This window comes from Equus przewalskii, chromosome 3 (assembly GCF_037783145.1).
Source record: "Equus przewalskii isolate Varuska chromosome 3, EquPr2, whole genome shotgun sequence".
In the NCBI taxonomy this organism is placed as follows: Eukaryota; Metazoa; Chordata; class Mammalia; order Perissodactyla; family Equidae; genus Equus; species Equus przewalskii.
This window is the reverse complement of record NC_091833.1, coordinates 80,181,054-80,205,459: the sequence shown is the minus strand read 5'-3', so window position 1 is coordinate 80,205,459 and position 24,406 is coordinate 80,181,054. Positions and strand designations below refer to the sequence as shown.

Below are 24,406 nucleotides of genomic sequence, written 5' to 3'. Positions count from 1 at the left end.
ACTAAATTCAATCCTCTTCTGTTAATGTCTTACTATTAATTTAAAAGTCCAAGCACAACTTTATAAAGGAAAGTGACATCCTCCTGTTTCAGCCAGAATTCTTAAAACAATCTTTAACCTAAAATGTATGTTTCCCAAAGATGGATGCTCACAATTTAACCACAGTGAAATTTAACCAGCTGCAAAATTCTGTATCAGGACTTTCTACATTACAGAGAAAACCTGACAACGTATGCAAGTATCAATTGTCATATCTGTGGTTTAAAATGAAACTCCCTCCCCTCAACTCAAATCATCCTTTCTCTCTGGGTCCCTGCATGCCTCTTTTCCTTTATTCCTGCTCTATGTTGAGAGAATATTTGGTCCCTAGCTCAGTTTAGTCAAGTTCAGAGTCATGGGAATAATACCTTTTTAATGTTGTCTCTGGATCAACTTCCAAATTTAGGTTATGCTCTTCTTCTCATTAAAAACTTTAATATAAATTCAAATCATATTAAGACGGGATGTAAATGCTAACTGCAAGATTTATCAGAATAAAGCAAAAACAAAAATAAAAATTTTTAAGCTTTCTAGAAACCCAATACCAGGTACAGTATAATAAATAAAAACAGACATAATTCTACCACCTTCACTGAGCTCAACTGTATATCAAGCTCGGTAGTGAAGGACACAAACAATGAATAGGACATTGGCTATGACCCTAAGGAATTTGTTGTGTGGTGTGACTCATCCAGCTCTAGGACCATCCCTCCTAAACTGCTGTAGAAGGAGAGTGTGGTAGAAAGTTCCAATATGGTACAAATGGAGTTATTACAAAACAGCAAATGCTTATCTTCTAATATATCAGGCTTCTGAATTAATGTTGTGATCATATTTGAAGGTATGACACTCATGTAGGATTTGAAATGAGAGAGGAAATAAGATGTGGGGAGTGCAGCGTGAGGAACTGAGTCATTTCTCCCACCTTGCCAGGTTTTTTCACCCTTGCTATTAGTTACATAAATCCTATGTGGAATGCAATATTTCACTTATGACAATTTTACCTTTTAAGCCTTTCATAAACCTGTCAAACTACGAGCTACATGGACCAATTTTTGTTTTATAGATTCTCAGTTTTAAAAATAAAAGCTTGTTCATCCCTCCAAACTAAATGCATTATGATTGAAGATCACAGTACCAAATGATCATTTGATTCTTACCGATAAGTACCTGTCCTGATTAATGTTTCAAAGTAATTTAAAAAAAAAAACAAACACAAAAACATATTCCAGAAAATAAGACAATGTGCTAATTTAACCCTAAGCAAGCTCATTTAAAATTCTCATTAAGAGATTTTTACTTTAAAATCATACAACCAAAATACTTCTCATTAGTTAATATTGTTGAAACATCAAAAATTTCAAATGCGACTTTAGGAAACTTACTTTTAAAATAGGTTTAAAAAGGTTTAGTCCCTACTGCATCTCCAATGACAAAAATAAATCCCATTCAGTATGGAACCAAAATTATTATAATCTCCTGACCCTTTTATTTAAAATCGCATACAAAAGAAATCTGTATAAACCCTATTTCAATTATAATTTCAGAGAAATGATCTCACATGAGAAAGCAGCACAATGTATGTAGCGCAGTTACACAATAGTAAGCTATATTAACTCAAAGTGAGTTAACCTCATTTACAAGAAGAAAAGGAGAGAGGGAAGAAGAGGAGAGAGGAAAATTTATAAGAACAAAAAAAGATACAGTACATAAAATCATTTTGCAAGTTTATAGACAGTAAACGATAGTCCCCTGTCTTCATCAAAGAAAACATGCTGGCTGGCCCTGATACACAAACAAAAGCACATGGGCGAATCAAGTATATTAATCTCTGTCAACATGCAGACTACGACCTTTAACCTAGCAGGATGCCTGGTAAGTTAGCCAAGCAGACAGTTAGTCCACAAAACACCGCAGGTAAAAGCAGAGGTACATTTAGACATGCTGCATATTTATGATTTTACTGCCCATTCTCCACCATCATGGAAACTGAGTATTTAATACTCTAAACATGCCATTACCCCCAGTAAGTCATAAGAACTCTCTGATATTGCCATAAAAACATATTTTTGTCAAACTAGTGTAGAGAGTATAAGTATTATTTGATGTTCACTGAACTGCAGACTGTTTCAAAAGGCAAGTAAGATATTCCCCTCTAAATGAGGTCACTCTCTGAAGGTTCAATACAAGATACTCGCAAAATTGTACTTGAGACTTGTTTCTTTTACAAGAGATTGCCAGTGAGTATCTACCACATGGAATGCTCCCTAATCTCATCCAATTCAATTCGACAAATATCTCGAGTTCCTATGAATTACAAAAACGAAAAATACACAAGTCTTTGCACTCCAAATACACGAATATAGTAATACAACACAGACTCTGATGAATCCTAGAACCAACACATCAACAAAGGAAAATAGGGTATGTGGGTTAAAAGTCAACCAAACTGAGAGGATTTAAGAAGGAATAGGGGAATAGTGAGGATTTAAGAAGGAAGAGGGGAATAGTTAGGATTTGAGTGGAGCCTTTAGGAAAAAGAAAAAAGAAAGAGGAAACAGCATTCTGGAGGTGGAGATGTCATGACACAAGATGAAGATGAGCTAAAGAAAAGAGGTAAAAAAAGTATCAGTCTGGTTGCCTAAAAGAAAGTAGTCTCAGAGGAGCAGACCATGAAGCTCAAGGAAAATAATAAAGGCTTCAATTTCAAGTGGGCTTTCACTTTTCCACAATGAAGGAGTCTATTAGTCAGGGTTCAGAGACTACAGAGAAACAGAACCACTAAGATATACATCCATGTGCCACGTTAACGACGTTTCAGTCAATGATGAACCACACATGTAATGGTGGTTCCATTAAGATTAGTACCATAAAGCCTAGGTGTGTAGTTAGCTATACCATCTCATACTGTAGGGAAGGAAGAAATTTTCCTCGACTCTTATAGGTTATTCCAGCTGGTCTAAGAATTGAATTGACATGAGAGAGATTAACGGAGAAAAACAAACAAAAGTTTAGTAACATTCGTATATGGGAGAACCAAGTAACTCGTCAAAATGGCCAAAGCCCTCACCTTAAACACCATCGTCAGCTAAAGACAAAAGAAGATGTTGGGGTTGGGGAAAGACTTCAAAGGGAAGGAAGGCAATTCACAAAAGGAGCAAGTACTTGGAAAACAAGTATTTGGCCACACAGAAACAGAAGAACACAGAGGGAGCCCAACAAACAGGTTTTTCTAGATTCCTCCTGTCTACCACCCAGTTCATGTTATGCTAAGGTGATAGCTCGCTTCCTGAAACAAATGGAATTCCTTTTTTAGGCAGTTAAGGGAGAGGTAACAAGAAAAACTTTCTGAGCCTTTTGTTCCTTAAAAATAATCAGCCTAAAATAATAACCACGTTAAAGAGACATATTTTTGGATGGCAAATTTTGCTCCCCCTCAGTACAATCTGTGATGTTCACACAACAAAGAAATCCCATAATGATGCATTTCCCAGAACATACCCCATCATTAAGTGACACAGGACTGTAAATAGACATACAAGAGGAGATTTATTATGGGAATTAGCTTACATGATTATGGAGGCTGAGAAGTCCTACGATATGCCATGTGCAAGCTGGAGAACCATGAAAGCCAGTGGTGTAATTCAGTGGGAATCCGAAGGCCTGAGAAGTAGGGGAGCAGATGGTGTAACTCCCAGTCCAAAGGCCAAAGAGGGTGGAGGGTGCTACCAGTCCAAGTTTTGGAATCCAAAGGCCCCAGAACCAGGAGCTCAAATGTCTGAGGGCAGGAGAAGATGGAAGTCCCGGCTCAAGGAGAGAGAGCAAATTCACTCTTCCTCCATCTTTTTGTCCTATCTGGATCCTCAACCAATTGGATGATGCCCACCCACACAGGTGAGGGTGGTTCTTCTTCAGTCTACTGATTCTAATGCTAATCTCTTCTGGAAACACCCTCACAGACAGATCCAGAAATAATGTTTTACCAGCTCTCTGGGCATCGTTTAGCCCAGTCAAGTGAGCTAAATGCTTGACACATGAAATTAACCATCACAGGGAGCCACCATGAGTTTTTGAGAAAGAAAGTGATATAAATAGACCTGAGAGTTCTAAAAGCTATCTTTTGAAGCATATTGGATGGGAAACAGAGACTAAAACAGAGTGGGGCCAATTTTTAAAAATCCATCATAGTAGTAGAGAGAACTTTCCGAACTAGTGGGGTGGATATAGAAATATGGGAAGAATGAGCAAAGCGCTAAAGTAGAACTGAAAAAGTCCTCCAACTGAACAAATGTGGCACCATCCCTTTCACAATTACTCTCTCAGTCTTCTAACCAGGCTCCTAAACAACTTCTACACACACCCCTTTCCAACATACTCTCCCCACCACGGCAGAGTGACCATTTTACAAAGCAAGCCAGATCACATCTCATGGCCCTCTACCCCTTCTCCCTATCGGCCAGCAACCCTGGTCTTTTCATTTCCTAGAAGTTCAACTTCTTTCCTGACTCAGGATCCTTCCACACACAGTTTCCTATACCTGGAAACTGGCACCTCGGCTTTTTTTCACCACATTAACCATAAAAGACCTTCAAATCTCAGTTCAAATTTCGCAAAGAGGCTATTCCTAACCTCTCCAATCTAATCATGTATCCCAATCTTTAAATTCTCTCTTGAAACGCAGTCATCAAACACAGGCATACCACATTTTACTGCACTTCACTTTATTGTGCTTTGCAGATATTGCGTTTTGTAGATATTGTGTTTTTTTACAAATTGAAGGTTTATGGCAACCCCGAATCGAGCAAGTCTATCAGTACCATTTTTCCAACAGCATTTGCTCACTTCGTGTGTCTGTCACATTTTGGCCATTCTCACAATATTTCAAACTTTTTCATTATCATTATATTTGTTATGGCAATCTATGATTAGTGATCTTAGCTGCTACTATTGTAATTGTTTGGAGGCGCCAGGAACCGCACCCATATAAGACAGTGAATTTAATTGATACATGTTGTGTGTGTTCTGACTATTCCACCAACAGGCTGTTCCCCTGTCTCTCTCCCTCTCCTTAGGCCTTGCTATTCCCTGAGACACAACAATATTGAAATTAGGCCAGTTAACAACCCTACAACGGCCTCTAAGTGTTCAAGTGAAAGGAAGACTTGCACGTCTCTCACTTTAAATCAAAAACTAGAAATAATGAAGCTCAGTGAAGAAGGCAAGTCAAAAGTCGAGATAGGCTGAAACTAGGCCTCTTGTGCCAAACAATTAGCCAAGTTGTGAATTCAAAGGAAAAGTTCTTGAAGGAAATTCAAAGTGCTACTCTAGTAAATACACAAATGAGAAGAAAGTGAACCAGCCTTATTACTGATATAGAGAAAGTTTTAGTGGTCTGAATGGAAGATCAAACCAGCCACAACATTCCCTTAAGCCAAAAACTAATGCAGAGCAAGGCCCTAACTCTTCTCAATTCTACGAAGACAGAGAGGTGAGGAAGCTGCAGAAGAAAAGTCTGAAGGTAGCAGAGGTTGGTTTATAAGGTTTAAGAAAGAAGCCGTTTCCATAAGATGAAAGTGCAAGGTGAAGCAGCCAGTGTTGACGTAGAAGCTACAGCAGTTTATCCAGTAGATCTAGCTAAGATAATTAATGAAGGTGGCTACACTAAACAACAGATTTTCAAGGTAGACAAAAGAAGAAGATGCCATCTAGGACTTTCATAGCTGAAGAGGAGAAGTCAATGCCTGGCTTCAAAGCTTCAAAGGACAGGCTGACTCTCCCATTAAGGGCTAACGCAGCTGGCGACTTTAAGTTGAAGTCAATGCTCTTTTACCACCCCAAAGATCCTACGGCCCTTAAGAATTATGCTAAATCTACTCTGCCAGAGCTCTCTAAAAGGAACAAGAAAGCATGGATGACAGCGCATCTGTTAACTACATAGTTGACTAAATATTTTAAAACCATTGTTGAGACCTACGACTCAAAAAAAGATTCCTTTTGAAATACTACTGCTCATTGACAATGCACCTTATCACCCAAGAGCTTTGATGGAGATGTACAATGAGACTAATGTTGTTTTCATGCCTGCTAACACAACATCCAGTCTGCAGCCCATAGATCAAGGAGTAATTTCGACTTTCAAGTTCTATTATTTAAGAAATACATTTTATAAGGCTATAGCTGCCACAGATGCTGATTCTTCTGATGGATCTGTGCAAAGTAAATTAAAAACCTTCTAGGAGCCAGCCTGGTGGCACAGCAGTTAAGTTTGCACATTCCACTTCTCGGCGGCCCAGGGTTCACCACTTCAGATCCCGGGTACGGACATGGCACTGCTTGGCAAAAAGTCATGCTGTGGCAGGCATCCCACGTATAAAGTAGAGGAAGATGGGCATGGATGTTAGCTCAGGGCCAGTCTTCCTCAGCCAAAAGAGGAGGATTGGCAGTAGTTAGCTCAGGGCTAATCTTCCTCAAAATAAATAAAAAATAAAAATAAAAACCTTGTAGAAAGGATTCACCATTTTAGATGCCATTAAGAACATTTGTGAGGAGCCAGCCCCGTGGCCGAGTAGTTAAGTTTATGCGCACTGCTTCAGTGGCCTAGGTTTTCCCCAGTTCGAATCCTGGGCACAGACATGGCACTGCTCATCGAGCCATGCTGAGGTGGCATCCCACATGCCACAACTAGAAGGACCTACAACTAAAAATACACAACTATGTACCGGGGGGCTTTGGGGAGAAAAAGGAAAAATAAAATATTTAAAAAACAAAAAAAAGAGCATTTGTGATTCATGGGAAGAGGTCGAAACATCAACATTAACGGGAGTTTAGAAGAAGTTGATTCCAACTTTCACAGATGACTTTGAGGAGTTCAAGATTTCAGTGGAGGAAGTAACTGCAGATGTGGCAGAAATAGCAAGAGAACTAGAATTAAAAGTGGAGTCTGAACATGGGACTGAATTGCTGCCATCTCATGATAAAACTTTAATGGATAAGAAATTGCTTCTTGTGGATGAGCAAAGAAAGTGACTTCTTGAGATAGAATCTACTCCTGGTGAAGATGTTGTGAAGACTGTGGAAATAACAACAAGGAATTAAGGATGTTACATAAACGTAGTTGATGAAGCAGCAGCAGGGTTTGAGAGGATTGACTCCAATTCTGAAAGGAGTTCTACTGTGGGTAAGATGCTTTCAAACAGCATCGCACGCTACAGAGAAATCATTTGTAAAAGGAGGAGTCAATCAATGTGGCAAACTTCACTGTTGTCTTATTTTAAGAAATTGCCACAGTCACTTCAATCTTCAGCAACCACCACTCTGATCAGTCAGCTGCTATCAACATCAAAGCAATACCCTCCACCAGCAAAAAGATTACAATTCAGGGAAAGCTCAGATGATGGTTAGCGTTTTTTAGCAATAAACTATCTCTTAATTAGGGTATGTATATATTTTTTTAGACATAATGCTATTGCACACTTAATAGACTACATTATGGTGTAAACATAACTTTTTTTTTTTGGCTGAGGAAGATTTGCCCTGAGCTAACATCCACTGCCAATCGTCCTCTTTTTGTATGTGAGTTGCCACCACAGCATGACCAACGATAGACGAGTGGTGTAGGTCTGCGCCCAGGAACCAAACCCAGGCCACTGAAGCAGGGCACATGAAGCTTAACCACTAGGCCACCGGGGCTGGCCCTAAACATAACTTTTATAAGCATCGGGAAACCAAAAAATTTTCATGACTCACTTTATTGTGGTGGTCTCAAACCAAACCCACAATATCTCCAAGGTATGCCTATACTGAATATATCACTTAGCGAGAAGAATAAATGTAACATTAATGGAAAGGGATGATAAGCAAAATAAAGCAAACTAAAAGCAGATTAGACAATACCACTCTTTAACTGGCAGGAAGAAGAAAACAAATAGACAAAAGGTTGATATAGGTACACAGCTTATAAAATAGAAAATACCAACAAATCCACAGAAAAGAGGGCTAAAAAATGGACAGGTAACAGGAAAAGAAATGCAAATGTCTCAATCATATAAAAAGATATTCTATCTCATTCATAATGAGAGATGGGAATTAACACTATGATGAGATTCCATTTGGCAAAACAAGACAAAAGTTTGACAAAATATTCTGTTGACAAGGTTATGTATAAACAAATAGGCACTTTCATATGTTACTGATAGAAACACAAAAATGTACACATAATTCTTAGGGGATAAATTTGGCAATATCTAGTAAAATTGCATACTCATTTACCCTTTGAAACTATAATTCCTCATCTAGGAATCTGTCCCAAATATACAATAACAAAATATAAAAAGACATATATATGAACAGGGTTTTTCATTGCAGTGCTATTTACATACAAAAAATTAGAAACAATCCAAAGGTCCATCAACTGGGAACTGTTTAAATAAACTATGGTACATTCATTCAATGGAATATTATGTAGCTATAAAAATGAATGAATAATATACTACTAAGAAGTGATCTCCAGGATATAGTAAGTGAAAAAAAGCAAAGTATATAGTACTCTATCATTTACTTAAGAACAGAGGGATAAGAATATATAGCCTTATATTAAAAAAATAGATAAGAATAAACTGAAGTTTTTCGCAAATTGTTATTCCCCTTAGAAGGGGAAGAAGAGTAAAGGATAGAGAAAACAGATAGAAGCTAGAGTCCTTTAAATAAACTTTGTTTTGTGATTTGACTTTGGAACCATGAAACTATTATACATGATTATAAAACAAAATTACATTCTACAACAGTTATTAAATATCAAAAATAAAATAAATGAACTTAAACGTATATCCAGTTGGTAGCATAACTATACAGAGAAAAATTAAGACTGACTTAAACAGTGTGGCATGGTAGGTGGCCTCTGTGAGGGCCCAACGATCCCCACCTCCTGGTATTCACACCCTTATGTAATTATTTCCTCTTCATCATGGACTCAATTTAGAGACTTGCTTCTAAGAATAGAATGCGGCAGAACATCAAGGTTTACAGCAGAGTTATCCACAACGGCCAAAAGGAGAAAACAAACGTCCATCGATGGATGCATGGATAAACAAAATGTGGTAGATACACACAGTGGAATATCATTCAACCTTAAAAAGGAATGAAATTCTGATGCACGCTATAACTTGGATGAATCTTAAAGACATTCTGCTGAGTGAAATCAGCCAGTCACAAACGGCCAAATATTCTATGACTCCACTTAGGAAGTGTGTAGAGTGGTCAAACTCAGAGACAGAAAGTAGAATGGTGGATGCCAAGGGCTGGGGGAAGAGGGGAATGGGGAGTTGTTGTTTAATGGGTATAGTGTTTCAGTATAGAAAGATGGAAAAAGTTCTGGAGATTGATGGTGGTGATGATCGCACGACAATGTGAATTTACTTAATGCCAATCATCTATATACCTAAAAATGGTCAAAGTGGTAAATTTTGTTATGTATATTTTACCACAATAATTAAACAAAAAAGAATGCAGCATATATGATGGGTTGTCACTCTAAGAAGAGGTTACAAAAAGGCCATGGCTTCCATCTTGGATACCCTTTCTCCCTTGCTCCAAGCCAACAACCAGCTGCCATGTTGTTAGCTGCCCTGTGGAGAGGCCCAAGGAACTGGTCTCTGGCCAACAGCCAGAAAGGACCTAGGACCTGTCAAGAATCACAGGAATCTGCTTGAAAGCACTCCAGAAGGCTCCTTTGTGCCCCCTTTAACTGAGCCTTGGGACGAATATGGCACCAGCTGACACCTAGATTGCAGCCTTATGACCAATCCTGAGCTGGAGTTAAGATACACCCCACAGAAACTGACCCATAGCAACTGCGAGATAATAATGTTTGCTGTATTAAGCCACTAAGTTTTGGGGTGATTTGTTACACATCAATAGATAACTAACACACACAGTGTTTAACTAAACATTCCTAGGGGGGCGTGCCCTAAGTCCAAAACAGAATTGCAGATTCCATTGCTGGGTATATGTCCAAAAAGAACCCAGCACAATGTCCAACAAAAGACATACACAAGAGTGTTCATAGCAACTTTATTCATAAAAGTCCCAAACTAGAAACAACTCAAATATCCATCAACTGGAGAATGGATAAATAAATTATTGTATTTCACACAATGCAATACTGCGCAGCAAGCAAAAAAACTCCACTGTTTCATAAAACAACATGGATAAATCTCACAGACATAATATTGAGCAAAAGAAGGCAGAAAGAGACAAAACTATAATGTTGGTATTGCTATTCTGAAATTGCTATGTGTATAATGGGGTGCTATAAATGAGTAATTACGTAATGTTTTAATTGTATTATTTCTAGTGTCACTGAGAACCAGGATTCTCAGCTGAGAAAAAGATACAGATGTAAAATAAAAAAGATTAAGTAAAAATCTGGTGGTGCTGAAACTGAACTAGAAGTATTAGTATGAACTCATGAGGTACCTATCTTTAAAAATATTTTTTCTGGGGCCAGCCCCGTGGCCGACTGGTCAAGTTCACGCACTCTACTTTAGTGGCCCAGGGTTTCACTGGTTCAGATCCTGGGTGCGGACGTGGCACTGCTCATCAGGCCATGCTGAGTCAGCGTCCCACAGAGCACAACTGGAAGGACCCACAAATAAAATATGCAACTATGTACTGGGGAGGTTTGGGAAGAAAAAGTAGAAAAAAAATTTTTTTTTCCTAGTTCTGAGTACTAAAAAGGCCTAGAAACATGATAAGTCCGTTATCAACAAGAAGCCCTAGAGCTCGGATTGTAGCTTTGAAGTTCCATTCCCCAGTAAGGAATTGGGGCTCCCTTGAGAACTTGCTAATACCAGGTGTGGGGAGGCAACGTACATGATGAGCCTGGAACTGCCTGTCATACCAGATAATCAAGAAGCTATCAAAAACTACTAGAGACACGTCAAAATAACTCAGTAAGCAACTTTAAAAGGTTCGTACTGGCCAAAGATTAATTTAAGCATCAGTAAGGATAATAACTACAATCAATTTTTTAAAAACACCCAATATGTTTAAATTTAAGAGTCCATAATGAATCCAGGAGAGAAGGGGAGAAGCCTAATACAACCAACTCGCTATTTTAAAATTAGTAAGCCAAGGGAAACTATCAAGCTTTTATCCAACCTTTCCTATACAAACCTTACTACTAAGTAACAAACAGTACATAAGGAACAGTTTCTCTTTACAGAATATTCTAACTAATAAATGAACAGTAAAGTTATAGTATTAACTATCACTATTCTCCAACCTCTAACGATTAACAGACCTAAAGCAGAGTCTACCGTCTACTTTTTTTTAATCCTTATTTAAAAAAATTTTTTTTTGAGGAAGATTAGCCCTGAGCTAACATCTGCTGCCAATCCCCCTATTTTTGCTGAGGAAAACTGGCCCTGAGCTAACATCTGTGCCCATCTTCCTCTTGACAAGCGGTGCCATGTCTGCACCCGGGATGTGAACCGGCAAACCACAGGCCACCAAATCAAAACGTGCAAACTTAACCACTGCGCCACTGGGCCAGCCCCTCTATCATCTGTTTCTGTAAATAAAGTTTTATTGGAATACAGTCATGTCCATGCATTTACATTTTGCCTCTGGCTGCTTTCTCATTACAACATCAGTTTAGTAGTTGCAGCAGAGGAGACAAAACGGCCCATGGACCCTGAAACATACACTATCTGCCCCCTTACAGAAAATCATTGCCAACCCGATCTAAAGCATTGAGTACAAATGGCAACAAATTAGCAAGAAAATAGAGACACTGTCTGCACCAGACAGACACCTGCCAAAAGACAGACACTTTCCAAAAGAAATCAAACCTGAATCTGAGCAAGTCTCTAAATCCAAACGCCAATTAATAGGAGATAAAAAGGACAGATGAGTATGACGTTTAATCGCTTCACAGGAATGTACTCAGGAACATCCACATCAACAGGACAAAGGCCCAATTTGTTCAACAAATAAATTTTAAAGACAAAGATGTGGAGGGAGGCATTGGGACAGGGATGAGACACCACACAACCTTAAGAGAAAAATCAACCAATTGCAATGGGAGGCAGGTGACCCAATCAGGTCAATTGTTTTTAAAATGTATGAAAGAATTAAAATTAACACTGACTGGATATTTGATTACATTGGAAGTCTTGCTGATTTTGTTGTTCGATTTGTTTTGTTTTTTTGCCGAGGAAGATTAGCCCTGAGCTAACATCTGTTGCCAATCTTCCTCTTTTTTTGCTTGAGGAAGACTAGCTCTGAGATAATATCTATGCCAATCTTCCTCCACTTTCTATGTGGGTTGCTGCCACAGCATGGCTGACAGGTGGTGTAGGATCCCACGCCTGGGATCTGAATGCACGAACCTGGGCCACCAAAGCAGAGCATGCCAAACTTAACCACTACACCATGGGACCGGCTCCTTGTTGCTGCGTTTTTAAGGGGGATAATGGTTTTGTGGTTATATTTTTTAAAAAGAAAGTCTTATACTTTAAGGATACGTAGTGAAATACAAATAAATTATATGATGTCTAGGATTTCCTTTAAAATAATACAAGAGTGGGAGGGAAGTCAGCAGGAAATAAATAATTTGGCCATGATTTGATAATTACTGAACCTGAGTGATGACTACAAGGGGATTATAATAATCTGTTTACTTTTACATATGTTTTAAATTTTTCATAAGTAAAACCTTAAAATTAGGCAAAACATTTCTTCTTCAGACACAAGAAAAAATCTGGAGTATGAAGAAGAACAGGTCAAGAAGTATGCTAGATAACCCCAAAGAAGCAACATGACAGTGACAAGGGTAGGGTCTTCTACGGAAGGGTAAAAAGCCAAGTTTGAAAAGAACCAGTTTAGAGACCAAGCAAATGATTGCTGAATAGATTCCAAACTTAGTTAAGTGACCTTTTCCAACTGCATCGAGCAGTGAGAACTAGGAAAAAAGGCTATATATGGCAAATTAACTTAGGTACGGGATTTGGTAAAACAGATTCCTCAGGAGGAAAAGGGCAAGAGAACGTAAGATGCTGCTGCAAGTATGATCATGGGGCTTGGGTGAGCAAAACGCCAATGAGGCTAGGAAATAGCTAACTTGATTAGAAAAGCATGGAAATGCCAAGAAAGTACAAGTCATAACAAAGACAAAGAACAGACTCAGAAAGCGTGACATGATAGAGGGTTATGATCACGAGAGGGAACTTTTCAAGACCTCAGAAGTGGAAGTGTTCCAGGTGATGATGAGAAGTGATGGGGTATGAAAAGTGCACAGAAGTTTGGGGCTCCAGTCCTGCTAAACTAATGCTGGTTTACTAACTGCTTCCGGCCACCTGCCAAGAATCACACCTCTGTCCCAGGATCATTTCAGAAGATATCCGTATTTTTTAAAAGGGTCCCAGGATTGGAACCACTAGTTTACAATTTAGTAACCCTGGAAAATGACTAAGGTGAAAATGATGGATGTCAGTCAGGTCAAGGAAGCACGATGAGAGCCACTAATATAAGAGACAGAAGGGGAGCATCTGAATCAAATGAAGAAAAATTCTAGAGGTCAACAGAGGATAAAAATGTAGAGAGAAAAGAATAAAAGACATCAACTTCAAAAGAAAACAATTAATTGAAAAATGTTCTAATAGTGAGGACATTATTCTAACCCCATAACTCAAAGAAAATAGTCTAAAAATATCTCTATCGGATAGATTAGGGAAGAAAAGGTATCCCCAAAAAAACAAAAATCAATTTGTTCATTACAATCATAAAGTGCTGGGTGTATGAAAGCACCAAAAAAACCTTATAAATCATTTAGTTTAATTCACTCATTTCATAGAGAAAACCAAGGTGCACCAAGGCTAATTAACTTGCACCCAAGAACATTACGCAGTTAATGAACAGAACTCAAGTTAAAGTGTACCCCGTTCTTCCCCCAACCTCCCTGCCTCGCACTCTCATCTAACACCTTGGTTTCCATCTCGTGACTCACTTCTTTTCAATGCTAAATGTCATTATATATTTTCACTCATAAATAGCAAGCATTTGGTAAATATTTGTTGACTGGCACTCAAAATGAGCCTACTTCAGTAATTTTATTTTAAAGGTCTCCTATAGCAGCAACTTGTTCCGCTCAATTTTACTCTTCTGTCTCCCTCGGTCCCCTCCCCAAAATATGTTCTGAGTAAATCTCAGAGATGTTCAGAAAATGTGTTGGCTAACTAGCACCTATGCTTCCAAAAAATGTTAGAACATGAAAAGGCACACATAGTGCCATGCTATAAAAAGAAGAGCTGGCATTATACACTTCTCTCATCATTTCCATAAATGCGTACATAATTTACAATTGCTATGAAGTAAGAAGATGTTCTGGACCCAGGGGACTCCAAATACCTAAATAGACAGGAAAAAACAGGATAAACTACCTCAGCCTTACAATAAAGGATTATAGAGTACACAAAGTACACATACATAAAGATGTTTATACATTTCTATATTTATTCTCTATAAATATTACATATTATACTCCACCCAGAATATAATATGGAAAGAACATTTTGAAGCTTCCACAAACCTGATGTTACTGCTATTTTTAGAAGAGATTTTTAAAATATTAACCAAAAAAAAAAGTGCAGATATCACTCATATGTAAAAAGAGAAGAAGACACAAAAAAGGGGAAGGCAATCTAAACAAAAATTGTGTTACAAATTTCTATTATTCTTAAAAAAAAAGGTACATATTCTTACCACTTAGAAACGGTTGTTGAGGCACAGAGTTTGTAGAAAAGACACCAAATTTGGAAAGGATCCATCTAGAAGCTTTTTCAATCGGGAGCTTGTACTTTATAGGCACACAAGTGGGCACACCGGTGCACAGCAGTAGGCATTCACCATGTACAAAGCAGAATATGGAATGTCAAAGGCTGGAAGACAAAAAGAGAGAGGAAAGAAAGAAATATGGTTGGTTAATAGTAATAGCCATGTTTAAACCCAAAATTTAGCAGTTTTCATATATCATGTATCATTATTGATTAGTTTTTATAAGGAAGAATCTGGCCAAGAACTTACTTATCAAAAAATTTCAGCAATTTTTTAACAGGAAAAGAAGCTATCTGGAGAGAGAAAACAAGAAAATGAGAATAACTCTTTTAAAGGTCCTAATTTAAATACTTTTTCGCCACCCATAACATCTTTCTCAGGTATATTATAAATTTCTTCACCGTCTGAAAATAATTACCTGTTTTTTGATGACAGAAGGGCCATCATCATAAGAGTGCTTACACAGTATTTGAGGACATAAACATTATGGGACTTGGGGTAATGACCCTAGAACTACCTTTCTTTCAAAGGTACCCCAAGAAAGAAGTGAACTCTCTGTCGCTGGTGGCAGTGCCAATACCTACAAAATTAGGAATGTATCTATCCTTTGACCCAACAATCCTTCTTCTGGGACATTCTCCTACAGATATAATTCCATACTCACAAAATAAAGTGTACAGTATGATTATTACGGGATTATTTATAAAAGTGAAACACTGAAAATAACCCGAGGACAAATAAAAATACCTATGAGACATCCGTAAGAAGGAACACCATGCAGCTGTAAAAATGAATAAGGAAGCACCCTCTGTGCTTCTATGAAAAGGCCAGAAAAAGAACTCAGCCACGATGCTGTGAGAAAGCCCAAGCCACATCGGGAGGCAAAAAAAAAAAAGGTCAGAATATATTAAACAAGCAAGATACAGAATTTATATACACAGTATGCTATATTCTGTGTTTAAAAAAGGGAAGGGGGGAGGGAAGTAAGAATATCTATCCTTATTTGTTAAAAAAATGCACTGTATAGATACATAAGAAATTGGTTAAAATGGTTACCTATAAAGGACAGTAAGGAACCAGGGATAGGCACTAAGACTTCTCCGTCTGTCATTTTGACTTCTAAAACATGTAAATGTTCAAACAAAATTAAATTTAAAACAAGTCCCCTAAATACTTGATTCTTACTCTTTCATCCCTTATTCATAAAAATTTGAGCTGTTATATGATCAGTATAACACATTACTTTCCTGAAAAATCAAATGATAAGTTATTTTCTTATCCTTCAGAAAAACCCTTCTCTTTGCTACTGGTAGCAATTCAATATATACTGAGTGCCTGCTATGCACCAGCACTATATGCATCTGTGAACAAAACTGAAAAATCCCTGCTCTGGTGATCTTAAAAGTGAACTGTTATCCATTTACTCATTGCTAGTGAAGGTACAGTAAGAAACGCATAAATATACATTTCTAGAGAAAATATAAATTTGTCAACCATTCTGGAAAGCAATTTGTGAATACATAACAAAAATCTTTAAAATGTTCATAGCTACTGACTCAGCAACTACACTTCTGAGAACTCAAAATGCAGACATAACTTTATATACAAATGTTTTGTACATTATTTATAATGAAAAATTGTAAGAAATCTAAATGTCCAAAATTAACTAAACTATGATGTACTCAGCAGATGGAATACTATGCTGCAGTTAACCGAGAAGTCATTTCCAGTTAAACGTGGTGGATTAACCACAAATATTTATCCCCACTCTGTCCCTGGGTTCCTCTGAAATAATTGTAAAAAAAAATTAAAGAAATTTAAAATTAAATAAATAAAAGAACACAAAAGCAAGAAGAACAGAAGAGACATTCTCTGATAGGATAAAACTAAAATGTGATTTCCAAAAATAACATGAGGAAACAATGTTAAAAAAGGCAAGACTCAATCACATATAATTTTGGCCATACTTTTTAAATTACATTAAAATGTGGAGGAAAAAACACTAAATATTATTTCTAAATAGTGATTTAAAATAAGTGATTTTTATTCTTTTATTCTTTTCTATATTTTCCAAAATATCTCCAAAGAGCATTTATTACTGTTATAGTCAGAAAAATAAAATCACTTTAAAAACATATATATACCTACTAGGATGGCTATAACCAAAAAGATAAGTATTGGCAAGTGTACAGTTGGAACACTCACACACTGCTGGTGAGAATATAAAATGGTACAGGCATGTCGGAAAATAGTTCCTCAAAAGTTAAACATGACTCAGACATTCTACTCCCAGGGACACACCAAGAGAAACAAAAAAATGCATCCATGAAAAATACATATGCAAATATTCGTAGTAGCGTTATTTGTAATAGCCAAAAGGCAGAAATGACACAAATGTCATCAACTGATGAATGGATAAATCAAAGTAGTATATTCACCCAACAGAATATTGTTCTGCCTTAAAAAGGAATGAAGTACTGATACATATTACAACATAGATGAATCTTAAAAACATTATGCTAAATGAAGGAAAGCAGTCACAAAAGGCCACCTATTACATGATTCCATTTATATGAAATGTCTAAAATAGACAAATAGAGATAAAATAGATTAGTGGTTGCCTAGGGCCAGGAGGGAGAAGATAGGGAGTGTCTGCTAACGGATACAGGTTTTCTTTTGGCAATGATGAAAACGTTTTAAAATCAGTTGTGATAATGGTTACACAATTCTGTGAACATACAAAAACCCTGAATTGTACATTTTAATCTGGTGATTTGCATGGTATATGAATTATATCTCAGCAAAGCTGCTATACTAAAAAAAACCCTATAGTCTGTAACTTCTTCACCGCTAACTAATATTTCACTTCTTAGTCCTTATCACCTTGCAACACTACATAATGGGAAAAGCATTGGATTCAAAGATAAAACCAGACTCTTGCCAATCCTAAGACCATGGACAAGCCACAACTTCCCAGCTTCAGTTTCTTTTTCAGGGAGTGGGGAGGCCTCTCTGGTACACCATCTCATTTTTCTCCCAACAACTGAGTTGCATGCCTACCAAGAGCAAATTATATTTGTTCCAAAATCTGTTTATGCCAGTTGTATTTACTATAATTATGTAATTTAGTAAAATATTACATAAAAAATATGAGCACAAAAAGAACATGCTTTGTCTCTGAAAATCAAGCTGTACAATTTGAAAAAGGCAAGTCACTTTAAAAATGTCCTCAAGAGAAGGCCTCAGCTATACATCAAGATGGATGAAGTATAATCATTTATATAGTTAACAATTATAAAATATTTAAAGTATGTATCTTTCTTATGATTCCTCATTTTAAACAAATTTTCTGTTTAACCAACCCAACCACTGGTTGGTTATACAACCACTATTGTGTAAGAGAGAGATTCTACTCTACATAAGCTATTTGTGTAAAAGACTAACAAAAGAACACCATTGTGATTCTAGCTCATGCTCTAAAGAGTGACAGTGGACTCTAGCGAGTTCCCTCTTACAGAGGTTGAAATTTCTCCACCCTTCAAGGCCCAGGCCCACTAGGTTCTGTCTTCTCTACAGATACTTTGTTTCTTAAAGTGAAAGAGGATGCCTAATGTAAACTCTTCAAATTCAATTCAGGCTGCTAAAGTCCCTTTTCCTGTGCTCTTAGGCTCTCCAAATCCTCCTGATCAAAGCTAAACCTACACCTGACCCATGTATTCAGATGACCATTAAGCACCGCCCCCCCCCCCCCCAAAATCTTACACTCATGCTCCACAGACTCCTTTTTTTACTTCCTATTACCACACATTTGGGCCTCTACTTTTCTCACCTACCAACTTACCCTCCATTGCCAGTCATTTGGACTCTGATCCCAACCACTGGAACACTAAAATAGTCTTCCTAATGACTTCGAAAGAATTCCAAGTGGTCATTCTAACTTGTCCCTAACTTCTCCTCTCTCACTACTCCGATGCACCTCAGGTATTGCTGCCAAATGCACCTTCCTAACGCACAACACTCATCACAAAACTGCTGGCTTGGTAATTCAGTGGTACTCCCACTGCCTACAAAGTCCAGAAATTCAATAGCCTGAGAGTCAAGGTCCTAAGAGGAGAAAATAAACTGCTAGCCCATCTCCCTAATGTTCTCCAGACCACAGTCAGGCTCTGTGAAACACACCCCATTCATTCCTACACATAGATCTTTCTTCCACCTAGAATGTCCTCCCTTCATTTCTACGCACTGAAACCCTATAATCATTTTCAAAGTAGAAAATCACTTACCAACTCAGAGACTGGAGTTTCTCAACTGTAACACCTTCAAGGGTCATTTTACAAGGATTATAAAGTGTTGCAAGTATTAGAAGTATTATCAAGTATAATCTTAGAACAATAGCCAGCAGATATCACTCAGCAAATGTTACTGTTGCTCATGCAACACAATGAGCACTCAATAAAATATTTTCTAAATTGACATACAAAACCAAAAAAAGTCTTTTCCGGCCACACTGTACTCTTTGCTCTAAAAGCAACAGTTTAAGGCTTGAAATCTCTGGAAATTAAGATGATGAAAATTTCTGATAAAGTTTTCACTTTATGGCACTCTCACACAGATTCGTGATGCAAGAACAGCAACCCACTATTTCATGATTTAACCAAGAACAGCTCGATTCACTAACATCTACCAAACGAGGAGAGGGAAGGCAAGCTTTACAAAAATAGGTTAGTTCTATCATTCACTTCTTTTAAAAATTGTGGTAAAATACAGATAACGTACCATTTTTAAGTGTACAGCTCAGTGGCATTAAGTACATTCACACTATCTTGCAACCATCACCCTCATCCATCTCCAGAACTCTTTCCATCATGCAAAACTGAAACTCTGTACTCATTAACAACAACTTCCCACTCGCCTTCCCCCATCCCCTGGCCACAAGCAGTCTACTTTCTGTTTCTATGAGTTTGACTGCTCTAGATACTCATCTAAGTGGAATCATACAGTATTTGTCCTTTTGTGACTGGCTTACTTCACTAAAAGCATGATGTCCTCAAGGTTCATTCGTGTTATTCAATTTTTCAACAAGAACTTCAAAACCACATAAAGGACATGGGCTAAAAATACTCTAGTTCAAACTCCTGGTTTAAATATACTCTATATCGTATGGCACTACTCCACAGATTTGGATGGCTCAATTACAAAAAAAAAAAAGGGAAAAGGAGAATAATAGACTTGATAATCCGGTATGATGCCAGGTATTCTGCTAGGTGCATTTCACACACTTAAGTCCACCCAATTTGAAGGAGGTAGGTTTTTACTACTCCCAACTGGTAAATGATAAAAAGGAGGTTCAGAGCCACTCAGTATCAAGCAGGCCTCTCATGTCACGAGCCTATTTTCATCTTGTTTGCATAGAAATTACCACTATCTGACATACATCCATTTATTTCCTTATGTGCAAATTATATGTAGATCAAAAAAAAGGTTGAGAATCTCTACAGTAGTGGAATGGTCACATTTATACAACAAAGTTCTATCTATGATACAACATAGCCTTGAATCTAAATATCTTAGAATCCCTAGCTTTTCTAAGATTTCAGTCCATAGATACATTTGTTAGATACTCGGAAATTTGGAGACTCTATTAACTACCAAAGATATATTCAGAGATTTTTTTTTCTTCTTTTTTTAAGCAGAGATGGGAAGTGGGAGGTATTGGAGGACAAAGGTAGAGGATAAAATTCCAACCGAGAAGTCCAAGGGTTCAGGAAGACTGGTCTCCGGTGAGTCTAAATTTACTATAACACCCTCATTGTCTACAGATTTTGTTGTTTTTAATCAAACTTCACCTGAGGAATTTTCTACTAATCATGGATTTACAGTGGGAAGGGAGATACTAAGTTGTGGTATATAGTCCACTTACACTTTAAATATATTCTCACTATAATATTAGCTACATTTACAGTAATATGGATTTCCTTCTTCTGCTTCAGAATGAATGTAAATATTCACACCATCCTGTATTGCGACATTTTCTCCCTTAAAATTAGTTAAAACTTTTTAAGACATTACAAAATAACTAAATACCTAGCTTCTAACCTGCTTAACCTATATTTTTTCATAATTTAAATTATGGCAAATATCTCCACAATTAAAAGACTTTAAAAGGTTAGGGAGAGAAATCATATATATATATATATATATATATATATATATATATATATTTTTTTTTTTTTTTTTTTTTTTGGTGAGGAAGATTTGCCCTGAGCTAGTATCTGTGCCACTCTTCCTCTATTTCATATGTGGGATGCCTCCACAGCATGGCTGTTGAGTGGAGTAGGTCCATACCCAGGATCCGAACCTGTGAACCTAGGCAGCTGAAGGAGAGTACACAGAACTTTAATCACTCAGTCATGGGACCTGCCCCAAGAAATCAGATTTTTTTAAGGGCTCTCACTAAATAAATCCCCACTTGTAACAAAGTCTACATTTCGCATTAACTTACTGTTTTCATAAATAATTTCTTTTGATCACAGTATGAAAAATGTTACTCACAAAAGGAGTACTGTGTTCACAAAATAATTATATCTTCACTGATGTAACAAGAAGTCAGTGGTTTCCTTTTTGTGGTAAACAATGGGCCTTGGGAAACACATTCCCCATTAAATGTCTTTTACATTTTTTTATACACAATTGGTTCCACTTCCTAATAATCACCATTTACCAGAAATGTGAAAGATAAAAATCTATCAAGATACACAATAAGACTAAGCAAGCCAAAAGGAGAAAAATAAAATTACAAAGGCTCTCTGAAGAGGGTGGGGTAGAGAAAACTTCCAACCCAACACCAACCATCTCCAAACTACTTTTTAAAACTGAGAATATCAGTTTCAAGGAGACAAAAATCTCACATCTTTTCTCTCTATTACTAAAGGATCACGCCCATCAGTATCCAAACATACTATAATGATCGCCCACCATAAAGAAAACAAAAGGAGAGGGCCCTCTTTGACCACAAAACCCCTGTCAGTGACGGCACAATTTCTCCGCTCCCCTTTATAATAAAAGTCCTCCACAGTTGCCTCTATTTGGTATTTCACTAGCTTCCCTTCTTCATCCCATTCTCCTATTCACTCCAAGGCTTGCCACCTCCACCACTCCACAGGACTGCCTGTCTCTAATGACCTCCACACCTCACGAAATCCAAAGGTCAATACTCAGTCCGCATCTTAGCTGACTCAACAGGAGCATTTCTCTCCCTACTTTTTGAAACACCGTCTTCATCTGGATTGCAAAATGCCACACTCTCCTGGTTTTCTTTCTTTTCCTCATGAGCTGCTCTGTCTCTGCCCAGGGTCAGTCCCTGGCCCTCTTCTCCACTGACATTTACCTCTACACGACCTTATCCCATCGAGAAGCCTCAAATTCAAATTTGGGATTTGCCAGCATATAGACAGCATCTCCAACCCAGACCTTTCTCTCCAGAGCACTAACCTTGCAAATTCAACTATCTGACTGTACATCTAGTAGGATCTCAACCACGACTCTTAATACATCCCCCTACATCTTTGCCTATGCCCAAAGCTGCACCTCAGTAAAGAATGCCGTCATTCTTCTAGTCACTTAGTCCAATAATCTGGCAGTCATTTTTATTCCCTTCTTTACCTCACACCCTCCCATCTAATCCATCAACAGCTTCTGTAAACCCTATTTTCAAAATACTGCTACTCCTGCATCTACTCATTCCCTAATTCTCCACATAGTAACCAGAGTGATCTGTGTAGAAGACAAATTTATTCATTCCACTCATGCTCAAAAATCCTCCAGTAGTTTCCCACCAAACGCAGAAAAATATCCACCCTCTCTCTAAGCTTTTTTTCCTCTATTCTAGCCATGCCAGCTTTCTTGCAATTTCTCAAGCTCAAGAAGCTTATTCCCACATGGGGCCTATGTATTTACTAATCCCTCTGCCTGGAAAGTTCTCTCCCTTGAGTATGATTTGCTCCCTCCCTTCATTCAGATGGCTGCAGATGCTACCCTCCACAAAGAGCCCTTCCCCACACCCTATCTGAAAAAGTCCACACCCATCATTCTCTAGCCAAACTTACTTTTTCATCACAGAGTTTAGCAGTCAACATTTGCTTAATGTTTGCCTATGTGACTAAAAAGCAAGCTCCCAGGAGGGCAGAGACTGTCTTGTTTACCTTTATGGTCCCCAGCACCACCTCCTGGCTCACAGGTGCACAAGAAATATTTGTTGACTACATAAACGACGCCAATGATAGTACCTGATATGCACTAAAAAAAAAAAAAATCAATTTATAGACTTTCATTTTATTCAACAAAAGGAATATTAACAAATACATAAATTTCCATTTTACAACCTTTAGAGGAGATCAGAGTAGTACAGAATAACAGAGGAAGAGAGGTGAACTTCTGGTCTTCAGCACATAAATCCAATCTGTTCACGGAGGCTACTTTATATTCATTTCGAGATATAACCTAAAGTTTCCAGAAAATAGCAGGTTTTAAACTATTTCCTTTCTTCCTGTTAAATACCTGAATCAACCTCTATTCAAACAAGCTTAAGGAGAAGCAATACTCACACGATAACCTAAAAATACATATTCGATTAGCTCCCTGTTCCCCCGAGACGACTCAATCAACATAAAAGGGAAAACTCAAGCAACAGTAGAAATTAGAAAGGAGTATCACCATACACCTCAAATTTTGAGCTTCTACCAAGATTTTTTAAGGTAAGAATAATGGGAAACAAGTGGCAACCTGCCCACTCTCAGCCATTATCTGCTGTGTTCCGAGAACCTGCTTGCCAGCCCACTCCACTTAGGTGACCCTAGAAGAAAGTGGTCCATGCTCAACCCCTCCCTCCATCACATTCACTGGGCTAAACACTAACTGCAGTCTTCAGACTCTGACTAGCCTTTCAGAGAAGAGGAAGAGAGAAGAAAACCTCATGCCAGGCTGTGACAGAGCATGTACTATTCATCAATAATACACAATATACACATACATACAATATATATTTACATATACACATATACATATACATAATAAACATTTTCATATACGCAATATACACAGAATAATGTGTATATGAAAAAATCACTATTCTTAAGAGGAGACGACAGACATAGGACAGATCAAATTCTGAGATCTCATTAAAGTTCTGAATTCCAAGGATATTTACCTGGGTAAAATTCTAAACACAGATGTGAAAGGCGAAACCATTTGCTTTTCTAAGATATTCACTCTTTGGGGGAGAATGGAGGCTTACCAAAGGCATGTCTATAATCAGGGTGAGACACTTTAGGAACTCTTTCTCTCAAAAAACAAATCAACTAGTCAAAAATAAATAAATAAAGATATAGAGATATTAACAACATGATCCAGTACCACTCTCTTGGGCATAATGGTGAACTACACTTTCCTTCTCCTTCTTGAAGTTAAGCATGGTCTTGTGACTTGCGTTGGCCAATGAAATGTGAGTAGAATTGATATATAAATTTCCAATGGAAGC

The 24,406-nt window shown here is 37.6% G+C and overlaps 1 protein-coding gene across 12 annotated transcripts in view; it reads right to left on the bottom strand.

Moving 5' to 3' along the window:
* FRYL (FRY like transcription coactivator) overlaps positions 1-24,406 on the bottom strand; it is a 245,331-nt gene that overhangs the window by 196,360 nt on the left and 24,565 nt on the right. For 8 of the 12 annotated variants that reach the window (XM_070614997.1, XM_070615000.1, XM_070614999.1 and 5 more), the window contains exon 2: positions 14,800-14,975. The gene's annotated coding sequence lies outside the window, so the exon portion shown is untranslated. Of the gene's footprint in view, positions 1-6,589; positions 6,980-14,758; positions 14,976-15,120; positions 15,890-24,406 lie in introns of those variants that run through there. The other 4 variants (XM_070614998.1, XM_070615004.1, XM_070615007.1 and 1 more) reach the window with 2 other exon arrangements.